We start from the raw sequence: 12,184 nt of genomic DNA, 5'->3' as shown, positions 1-12,184 counted from the left end.
ATTTTCATTCATTGAACAATGTACAATACACTCTGTCTGTTTCGAAAATGTTGATGTGTATTGGAAATATGGCATCTTTAATCTGTTTTAAAACTAATTTGCTTGTTTAGTAAATATTAGGAATGACTGTACGTATGAGACAACCATATTAATTTTCAACCCAGGGTATTGTTTTTGCAAGTCTCTTTGCGTTGCATAATCGGCTGAGAAGAGTCTTTGGCACACGAGCAGATGTATTAGCACTATCACCAATATGTTATTATATCACAATACAAGAGAATGCAAGTATCAAAAGTTACGTAATGTAATAATAAATATTAAACAACACATTTCGTTTTATTCTGCCATACACACAATTACATTCATCGTCGTATTATTTAACAGAGGGCGACATATCAGAACCGTATTAATAATCAGTACATATCAATATGCATGCAAAATACTACTTCTTATTTCTTATTTATACTCACTGTAACATACAATAGCAATGTTGGTGGAGATTTGGTGGAGATATACACGTTTGTCATTGAAAAAAGTAATGACCCCACTTATATTTGATTATTTCAGCAAAACAAATATTATAGTTGAAAACGTTTTAAAGCGAATAAAATATATCATCGTAAGCAGCTTTGATCCCCTTCTTTGTTAGTTGGTTATGCTTTCTTATTTTTCAAGTGCATAATGAAGCAATCTAAATTCTCAATTACAGTTATGATGATGATGAATACGATAACGATGAAGTGGACGATGACGATTACAAAGGCAATGTTTTGTTTCAATAGGACAGTCGTATTTTCTCTATAACAATCTGAGCTGTCAATAAAATCGCAATTTTATGTTTATTTCTTTACAGCGCGTCTCCGCCAAACTCATTTGTCATGCGTGAGTGGCTAAGCCATCTGAACATGTTATACACGTTTAGCAAGCACTGTATGCAACTGTACACACAACGCGCGTGGACAAACGGCCACGTGTACAAGGATTTTACTTCCGTAGTGTCTTAGAAAACGGCATATCCTGAATAGAAATTATTATATATAGAAAAATATAGCATTATCACATAATAGGAGTGGTGAGAAACGTAGCGTAACTGTTCCTTGTTAGATGCTTAAGTAGTTCTGGAAATCATCGCATGCCCGAGTTGACTGAACTCATACAGCTATATAGTCATACGCATATATGTTTTTTTTTTCTTCTTCTTTTGTTTTCATTGGATCTGGTCACTTTGGAGGAGTGTTTAAAAATCAAGAAAATAAAAAGGTTTGGATTTTTTAGTCTTCACTATCGCAAATACAGGCATGTATGCATCTTGGCGATTGAGGCCTTTTTGTCTAGACAAGAGCTGTTCAAAACTGCAACCCTGTTGTTTTTAACAGCAAAACCTGCTATAGAAAATCATCCAGGCTCCTAAGTCTATGTACGACTTTGTTTCATTCCCTAAAATTTAAGTTAATTCACAAGAAGACAGGTGTAGAAACACAAAAACGAGTGGATGTCATTATTAATACTGCTGCAGAAAAACGCACGATATACGTCAAATGTCACAAAACAAATACATATGAGACCAACAAAACCATGACAACGGTAGTGATAATGACAATGAAAACGTTAATGCATGGCAAATATGTAGATACACCAGTGACTTAAAGAAAACTGTAATGGAGGATTCAGGGGTGGTACATGGGTAAATAAATACCTGCAGAATTGTTATTTAGACATAGCATCGAAACGTAACTTTAATACGAAAAATAATTTCATGAAAGAAAAGTAAGAATTAAAAGACTGATTACAAAAAAAAAAACTTAGCACAAGCTTTGTTTAGACTTCTTATTCTTCGGCTATCTTCAAGTCTCTACCTTGGACTTCAATATATTGTACATATATTGTATATATTAAAATGTTCATACGATTCTACTTTTACACCAGCTACAGCTGCGTATACGGCAACCAATATGTAAATCCATCTGATCCATCTGTTGTTAAACTTCAACATTTTAGTGACAGTTTAAGAAATTGTTATCACATATTATTGTTTAACTGGTTCTTTTCTGCATCTGCTATCTAAGTCTATACTTTGAATGGTGACTCCAGGCGGACGGGTGTGTTTCTTTTTTTGAACGTGTATTAGAAATGCAACAAGTACAACAAGACATGGGAAGAATATGTATGACTACTTATTCTTTCTATTCATTAACCACTGGAAACTTCTTATGATTATTTTAATTTCAGCCGCTACTCAAACATAATTATTCATCATTCCAATTTCAGAGCACCTTCTTTCATTTGTTTTAGAAAGAAAGAAAATTTATGGACAAATCATCTATGTTGTGAAAGAAATTGTGATTTTATCTTGTTTTGGTTCCAAATAATTTCATAAAAACAGTAACAATAATATATATAGTTTTTAATTGTGGTGTACCCTGGCCTAGACTACGTCGCAACATAAAATGTTGGCTGAAGGTGTCATATTTAACTAATAACAACAAAAATTGCCATGTAACAAGATTGTGTTGTACTAGTAAGTAACGGGAGTTAGAACATGACATTCAAGACTTATTACATTACAGAATTATAGTACAGAATTGCATTTAGACTGTTTTACAGATAAAACTTATCGAATACGAAAAGTTAAAACTTGCATAAAAAGATTTTGTTCACATGAAAAATAGTAATTGTGTTAACTTCGTACAAACATTTGAAACTTCTAGCCCTTAAACTTCTCCTGATTGTCAGTTGCTTTCATTATTTGCATGGAATTCACTGGTTCTCTAAGGCGCCTTTTTGTTTTCTTTCTTGTGCATCCAATAACACAATGCAGTGAAACAAATGGAACAAAGTATTGTTAACAAGAAACCTACGAAAGCAAACCAAAGTCCTTTTCGACCATGTGACCCATCTGTTGGTAAAATGCGAAGAATCAGTTGCAGGAAATGTGAAATCGTAATACAAACCATTTACATATTGTGTTTCTATCGGTCTTAGCTATTTGAAATGGCTGCACGACTTATCATAAGGGCTAAGCTTGTTAACCAGAGACTTTGTCACAAGGATGTTGGTTGGGATGATTCTCTAGCAGCTGGAGATCTAACAAATTGGCTAGACTGGCAAAAGGAACTGTCGTAACTTGGAAACTTGAAATATTGATGATAATGAGGGTGCTACTAATGAAATTCACCATTTTTCAGATGCCCCAGAGGAACCGTTTGATTGTGTCAACTATTTGAAACCAATTAAGTCAAATGGCAAAGTTCATTGTGCCATTTTATGTCCAAATCACATTTGGCACCCGTAAAGGTTATGAGCATCCCACGTTTAGAATTATCTGCAGTAGTGTTAACTATGGAAGTAGATGCAGTGATTCGAAGAGAAGAGGAAGTAACAGATGGACTGAAGGTCCAGAATTCCTTAGTTTAGAGTCCAGAGTAAGATGGTCTCCACACTGACACAGAAATCACGATTTCTGAGTGCAAATTTGAATCGTCCCTATCCAATACACATGTGGATGAAATTGAGTAGATCGACTTTTGCATATATGGTCTAATTGGTGCAGTGTGAAGAAAGATGTACTTTGGTTCTGAAGGTACTGGCAATATTTGAGAGGCAAGACTAAGAAAAAGTAAAACTTGAAAATCTATATAAAACACTTTCAGTAAGTAGGCTAACAAGTAGCAGAGGAAGACATTCTGAAATATGTTTAGGATAAATCTTTCAGTAAAGATATGATTGGCGGATCAGCCAAGAAATCGATCCCTTTTTATAGACTCTATGTTATTTTTTCAGCTTTTAGCTGACAAGGATACCTCTTCGAAACAACTGGGTTATGGGATGCATAATGGAAACATATCCCTGTAAAGATGGATTAGTTAGGACTATAAAACTGAAGACACATCATGCTATCTTTTTAACATTCCAATCACGAAATGGAGTTTACTAGAAGCTATTGAGCAGGCTGAAAATAATAGTCAGTAGTATATTTGAGGTTTATCTTAAAGTAATTGTATGTAATCATAGCGTATGTGCTGGACGAAGTGTAGTAGTAGGTACAGTAGTAGCATCTGTATCATGCCAATACATCACGAGCAGTTAAAGTCTTAACTACAAATGTTAGCAACTTAAAGAAGCACTTCCTTAAATTAAGTGTTCAAGTGATGGGTATTAATACTAATATCACATACTTTTCGTAAGGATTTGATTTGCAAATAAAAAAGCGGTGTCGCTCTTTAAGTTTTTTGTTATCAAAGGTATTTTGATGTATTGCCGTATAGCCAGAAAGTGTTGTCACTCAAGATAGTAAACGCATATTTAGCGTGATAGAGTCTAGAGAATTACTACCCAACGTTCCCGATCTTTCCTTTTACGATCGCTTTTCGTTTTATTTATTGGCAGCTTATGTGTAAATTGTCCTATCAAATACCTAATAAAATCACTTATCACGTTTGATGACGAATAGAACGAATTTGTGCTACATGTTTCCTTGGTTTCGCTTTGGCAACGACCACACCTCTCTCAAGCAATAAACTACTCAACATGATGAGAAAGAATGCAAGGAATTTATTTTAAGGAATGAATAATTATAACAATTGTAAATAGAAAGAATTTGTTCCACATGTTTCCTTGGTGTTTTCAACAGTTTTGGTAACGCCCTAACCTCCGTAAAGAAATATATTACTCAACATGATGGGAAAGAATGCAAGCAATTCTTTTTAAGGAATGAACATTTAACTTTTTTTTATAAATGATATTATTTCTGCTACAGTAAGATAAATTGCCTGAATTCATTAGAAGTTACTGGAGTAACGATATTCTAATTATGCATATAATATTAATTATGCTTTCGGAAAAATAAAATTATCTCTGTCGCCGTATAGAGGCCTGTAATGACATCACTAATATTTTTCATAATTTAAAAGGAGAGCAATCAATAAATTGATATAAATTCCAAATTTGGTATAAGTTCATATTTTTTCTTACCTGGTTTATCATTCGGTGAGTGCTCGATCTCTGCAATTAAGAGTGTATAGGCGTATAGCAATGAACATTTATTACATTGCTTAAAATTTCATTAAGTACGTAATTTCGTTTCTAGTTTTTATAATGATTTGTGAGTATATGTTTATTTTGCGCCTTTCGCACACGAACAGGCTGTATACGGTATATCACATCATATATATTGTGGCACCATATCAAAGTTCTAACATATCATTTCTTTAAATATGTGAATTATCAGTCTCTGCAATTATGAGTGATGGCGGATAGCGATGAGAATTTACTATTTAACTAACATTAAAAACAGTAAACGTATTTTTGATTCTCGGTTGTAAAATTATGTGTGATACTATGTTTATTTTACGCCTTTTGAACACGAACATTAAGCAAACGGGTTGTAACTCACTGGCACAATTGAACACCGTCGTTATTACATATCATCATTACAATGTCACATACACTTTCCAAAGTAGACAATAAATGTTTTTTAACAGTGGTGCTTAAATTTCCAAGATCTGGACATTACATAGGAATGCACATTTTGCAGATGAAGCTGTGAAAATTGATTTTGAAAGGTATAAGACAATTTCAAGAGGGTCCTTTGTCACATTACATGATTTCCAACTGGAACGAGATACTTCAGCTAGTCTTTCATAGTTTTAAAGTTCAATGTTAGATGGCTTATGTCGACAAGTTTTCAAAATCTTATTTGTAGAAGGTCAAAGAAAATGTGAGGTGTCTTTGGTTAATTTCTGATATTTTTCAATATTCTTAGTTAATTATGATCTGAACATATATAATCTGTTGATCTGGTTATGTCAGGTTGTGATATCAATGTTTAAAGTCTTGTAGAAATTCTGCAAATTGTCTTTACGTACAGTGCATAAACCGGTCTTGTTTGCTTTGAGCTATCCAACTATCCTTAACCTAATCGACAGATGGTAATAAATCAAAATATCAAGCATACAAGGACATCTCATTTCTGTGAAAGAACTACAGGAGAAAACGTTTTGCTCTTCCGTTGATGGTGAACCTACAAGAACTTTTAACATATCTTTACTGAAAGATATGGTTCACATGGTAATCTAAAAGCAGGAAACGTACATCCAACAATTGGTCCAGCCGTTAACCCAACCATCTGCCAACGTTTGTCCAAAAATATATAATAGTCAAAATATTGGCTAAGCATTGGAACCAACTGTGTGACCAACTTTTCCCTACGAGCAGTCGCCATATAGCACTCCGTGGCCCAACATCTCAAATCAATTTTGACAATGTTGGCCCTAAGTGTTTATGCTATATGGGACTAGCATACACCTGTTGTTAAAACTCAAGGATTCAGGTATTGGAACATCCTTGATAAATTAAAGTTAGTTGAAATCGTCAAGTATTTGTCTTATGTACTGTCTCTGCTATTAACATTGAATCTTGACCTCTTTGGCGTGTTTCTCTTATCAATGTGAGACATATATGAATACAGATAAAATATATGCCTTTCAGCCGAATGGAACATGGTGGGAAGGAACATGAAAGGTTTATATATATATATATATATATATATATATATATATATATATATATATATATATATATATATATTTATCCTTACCTACTTTGGTAGATTGTACAATACTGGTCACTTCACTTGGTAACGTGCTACCGCTGTTTGAAGTCGTCGGACCTTTCGGTTTAAATGGACACGCAAATAAAAAGTATGTATTTATATGTGACAGGTAATTCAAGGCAAGTAACATTATTATGGCTTGTACACACCATACATTACGAAGAATGAGAATTCGTTCTTTGGTGTGTTCGAGATGATCTAAATATACTAAAGAAGTGGAAGTCGCTCTTATCAGGGGGATGACTTCATGTCTAACAAAAGTGAATGATTTTACTCTTTCAGAGCTAATTTTACTCAGACCAGCTTATAGTGGTCACCCTGAACACTCTTTAAGATTGAATTCCCATTACTTGTGAATAATATATAATAGGCAATATGCTTGCATTAAATGACTGTAGGCCTAACTGTTCGCCTAGGAGCACCAGCACCTTGGCACAACATTACGGCAATTAAAGTTGACTATGTTGGCCGAACGGTTTTTTGATATTTCGGACCAGCATACAGACGTCTCTTAAGATGACCCGATCCATTAATTGGTATATTCAAAGGATTAGTTTTAAAGTCTAAGAACTAATAAAGTTACTATACTTTCAATCAAGCAGAAGTTCAATTTTTACCTTACTGTTTTGGTAGATTTCGCTTTACATGGACACGGAAATACTAACATTGTATATAAGCTTGAATGGCACATAAAGACAAGTAACAGTCATAGGGGATGTCACACCATTATTTCGAGAAATGAGAATTCGTTCTTTGTGTGTTCAAGATGATCATTACTGACTAAAGAAGTTAAAGTCACTCTTATCAAAGAATGACTTCATGTATATTAATGTCTATCAAGAGTGAGTGATTTCACTCTATCAGAGCTAACTTTAATCAGAACAGCTTGAAGTGGTCACCCTGAACACTCTTAAAGATTGAATTCTCATTACTTGCTTAAATTACGTGGTTAGGAGATCATTTTGTATAACTTTGGGTCGTGTTATATTAATTCATGCGATTCTTGGCACCATTCTGATCATGGATGCACAGTTTATATGAACTTGACAATTACTCACCAATGACAAAAAAGTCAACACGCAAATTATCTCTGGAGTCATTGGGAAGAAATGTGACTTGGTACGATTGCTGATGTTTGAACTGTACATTCCTGATAACAAGGGATCCATTTTGTAATATGTCGTATTCATTGCTTTTGTAACCAGATCCACTTATATTTCGGCACTTGATTCTTATAAATGGATCATCGTAAGTGTCAGTTTCATTAAACCAATATACGTTGTCTATGTCTGGATCGATGTTGCAGCTAATGATGCCTTCTTTTCCGAGGTAGCCATACTGGGGAGATGCGCATTGATTCTGTGCAAACCCTAAGATTTGAAATTTAAATGAGAAATACATTGAAATAGAGTGAGACTACATCGTCAGTGACATCTTGAAATCTCATAATGTACCAATCACAGATTTAATATAGATTAGGGTTCCAAGTTAGAAGCGAGGAAAACGGCAACGCTTATTGCAGAGCAATTTAGAAATTCAGTTCTATGAAATTAGTAGGCATACCCGACATTGACTGCTTTTAGGATGGCATCACAAAATGTGAAATTGCGCCAAGGATTGAATGTGAGAGAAATCACGGACAGAAGAGGAGAAACGATTCATGACATCCATATAATCTACTTCTTACCGTTTCCCGCAGCTGCTTAATCTGTTAATTGCTGTTCACATATATATTAGATATTTCTTCATAAGTCAACGGCTCCGCCGAAGAGAAATGCAAAGAAAATAAATGCAGAACGAAGGCCTTTTTTCTTTTCGCCTCCCCTTTTCTATGGTGACAGGAATGCAAACATGTTCGAACTAAATGACTCACAATGTGACTGGAAATACAGATGGTTGCATAAGAGAAAAGATCCATCGATGAAAGCAACAGGATGTTGAGTAAACCCACTGGGCAGTATAGCACAGTACTGGGGGACAAGCTATTCCATTACAACGCCCTTCTGAATGGCCGGGCTGTGTCCCATAGATGTGCTTAGACTTACAAGTAATCTTTAACTCGTTGAACATAATGTCATGAGTATATTTCATGTAATTTGTAAGCTCCTTAATATTGATTTATTGTATCAAAGGGAACGTGGCTACTCGTGTATTCTCACGCCTGAAATCTAAATAAATTATATTTAATTTTTTTTTCTCTTGACCTACATTCAATTGTTCTACAACAATTACAAGTTAGCCACACATTTTCTAATTCTAGAAGCACTTGTTCAATTTATAGACGCACTTGTTCAAATTATAGACGCACATGCTCAATGTCTAGACGTTATCCGTTGTTTACACTTGGATATTTCTTGGCCGTACTTTGAATTGGCAATAAATTGATATTTTTGTAGGTGTGTTGTTGTTCGACATAGCCCATCATTCTAATTCTGTATCGGGTCTTTAAGCTCTGATTCGAATTATCACTATAATAATAAGTTACATTGCTAGCGTTTTACATGTGGTGCAACTTACTTTACAATTGGTTGAACTTAATCAGTTTTACATCTTAATCACATTTATCTGAGGGAAGAAGGATGAGTAAATCTAATGAAATGAATTTGAACTTTTCATCGTTTACTTGGAGTGACGAACCGCAAATTTATAGTCTCCGCAGTCAAACACTTATTAAACCCCTTTTCGATGCTACTGGAGCACATTAAAAAAGTCATATGTAACATTATGTACAATGAACTTTTTGTCTGTGAGACATTTCCTTCAGACTTACCGTGGGATGACTGAATCGAGATAGTTAGTGTAAACACTACACTCCAGACCAAGTATTTCATAAAGCGTTGATTTCCCATACGGTACCTAAAAACAAATTAAAATCCAAAAGTAAAGTAGGGAAACAGAATTAAAATTCCTTTGTTATGTTTGTGTATGTTGTCAGTGCTGTAGCACTCGGGTCCAGACTTTTCAACAATTGTATAGATAGATAGCTAATCTTTCAACGTCGCCATGGGAGTGGGGAAGTTATTAAGCATTGCGGCCCGCGAACTGGCTACATAAAAATCACTGTGGCTGCAAGATTGATTTCATGTAGATCATCAGCATTCTCTCGCAACAGTGTCCTAACAGGAGCAGTGTGCTTGTTCGCATAATTCATAATCTACGTAAAGTGAGAGTGTTTTTTCAATTTTTGGATCTGCAAAAAAAAGTCATTTAGCTGCGTATATGCAGTGGCGTAGTTGCAAGCTACTCATGGCTTGGGTTAGGGATAGGGAAGGCTGATGAAGGAAAGCAGTTGGAACCGCTTATTTCATAAGCGCATACTGTATTACATGTGTTTTGTAACCTACTGCTACGTCCAGAAATGCATGACACATTAAAAGAGCAGACGAGATTTTTTCCTTCAGTTTGGCAATTTTACTTTCTAATTTCTGTTCCTTTATATGTTGTACATATATAGACACATTACAATATTATCATGAAACCTCTTAGATAATATTGGTAACACAGTTCTTTTACATAAATTGGGAGATTTAATCATGCTTCTAATTTAAATTCTCTTCCTCGTTAATGTAGACTATGTTTGCGACTAAGGCTCTTTACATATGTCGTGGTGTAAGCTTTTAACGTTCTCAACTAAGCCATTACATCCCTAATCGGGTTTTCATATTCTCCAAAATAGTTCTAGATAATGCAGGCGTCACACTATCCAGAAATTTACACCAGATGGCCATACGAATATGGATTTTGAATTTCTCACGAAGATGGCCCGAACTTGATAGCAGCAGTCACACTGTCCCAAACTTGACACCAGATGGCCATACAAATATGGAACTTTGAATTTCGCACGAAGATGGCCCCGAACTTGGTCAACAGCCAATCAACAGCCGAAGCTGCGGAGGTGCTGAGGAGGTGCTGGGGCTGTATGTTCTCATGTTCTCTGGGGTGCATTAAAAGAAGCAATGCTGCTGCCTTCTTTTTCCTGGTTGTCTTATCACCAAAGTATGCCATTCTGCAGAGACTGAATTGTGATTAATTGTGATTGTTGCTTTGGGAGTTACACACGCCTCTACTCTGTAGAGGGGCTTAGAACTGACTGAGGAAGATGCTCTGAGGCTGGCCTTTATATGTCCACGTTACCATGACACCTGGGAAAGGGTGAGGTACTCAAATTTGGCTGTCTTCGCCGACACCGTGGTCCCATCTCGATGTCATCGTACTATAATACGATGGCAACACGACGGCACTGCGAGGGCTTTACGTAGTCGTGTTGCCTTCCTAAGACAATCGGGCAGCTTCTTGTTTCCTTCGTATTGTCTTCGTGAGGCGAAAATACCCGATGGCACCGATGATCACGCGAAGTAAAAGCGAAGATGACAGGATTTGACAAGATGCCATCACGATGGCCTTACGAAGGGCAAAATGGACATGCGAATTCAACACGAAAATGGTCTTCTGGCAATATTTTGGGCATGCCAAAGATTTTTCCACCTATCACGAAGTTGCTGCCGGAGCCTGAAAAACTCCACCAGAGGTCATATGATGGTTCAAGATGCCCTCACGAATGTCCCGATGTTTTACGATCAGAGCCAAATTTGAACATTTCCTTGATCGTGCGTCCATCTGGTGTCAATTTCGGGACAGTGTGACGCCTGCATAATTGTGAAATAGAACTTTATCATTTGATTATATGGCACTGTTATGAGATCAAAGGATCCAGCTGAACGATCCAGCGACGTTGTTGAGTGCTTCACTAATCACGAGTGTGAGAGAGGGTTTGAAACACAGTCCAGCCCAATTTCCCATTTTGTTAATGACACAGTTCTTGAACCATTACATAATGTCTGCATCTTCCCGAACAATTGGTATTAAAATTCACCTTGATATTGTTAACATAGTAGACATGTTAGCAGTTCTAAGGCTTTAAATTTATTTTATCCCATCCTCCCTTTAAGTAGGATGGGTGAAATGATGCATTTTGATATTCATTGGAGCCTATTATGGCTATCTAAGGTGTCACTGATAATGGGGTAATGGAGGTTGAACGGAACTACATATCAGGGGTAGGTGTGAACGTATGTGTTTGCGTGGGTGGATGTTTCTGTTACATCTACAGTTTTGTGTCAAAAACTCCTGCTAAACGGATGGACTGAGTTTCTTCATGCACGCTAGGTAGAAGGATGCCTCATGGTGGGAATTTGAATCTGAATATTAAATCTGAATTTAAACTTAGTAGGAAGGTACCACATGATGGAAACTTGTATCTCGCATACCGTCAGAACGAAAGCCCGAGGTCAAATTGAGTGAAAAAATGATTTTGGTAAATATCCAAAGGGAAATACTGAAATACTGAATTGACATAAATCTTCAACCAGGTATAACTGGAAGTCCAGCTACTATCAAAATGTGAGATTGCAATAGTAACTGAGGTCAAACATCATCGACAGGTGAAAGGTTAGAGGAAAACTTACACCAAAACAATTTTTACGAACATCCAAGTCAAACCAAGATTTTGTAAAGTGTCGGACGCCCTAAATCGATGGCTTCTTAAGAATAAAAAAGTAGAACCAATTCGTGCGC

At 35.9% G+C, this 12,184-nt stretch overlaps 1 protein-coding gene and 1 long non-coding RNA gene across 9 annotated transcripts in view; both read right to left on the bottom strand.

The window, feature by feature from the left end:
- Positions 1-12,184, bottom strand: part of LOC139973273 (cell adhesion molecule CEACAM5-like) — a 178,505-nt gene that overhangs the window by 65,830 nt on the left and 100,491 nt on the right. The gene's annotated exons all lie outside the window — the stretch shown is intronic.
- On the bottom strand, positions 2,868-7,819 carry LOC139973279 (uncharacterized). The gene is made up of 4 exons (XR_011795180.1): positions 7,669-7,819; positions 6,596-6,667; positions 4,972-5,001; positions 2,868-2,896 (listed from the first exon to the last, which is right to left on the bottom strand). It is a non-coding gene; the product is annotated as an uncharacterized lncRNA (long non-coding RNA).

The sequence above is a fragment of the Apostichopus japonicus genome, chromosome 9 (assembly GCF_037975245.1).
Source record: "Apostichopus japonicus isolate 1M-3 chromosome 9, ASM3797524v1, whole genome shotgun sequence".
In the NCBI taxonomy this organism is placed as follows: Eukaryota; Metazoa; Echinodermata; class Holothuroidea; order Aspidochirotida; family Stichopodidae; genus Apostichopus; species Apostichopus japonicus.
This window is presented reverse-complemented; position numbering and strand designations above follow the sequence as displayed.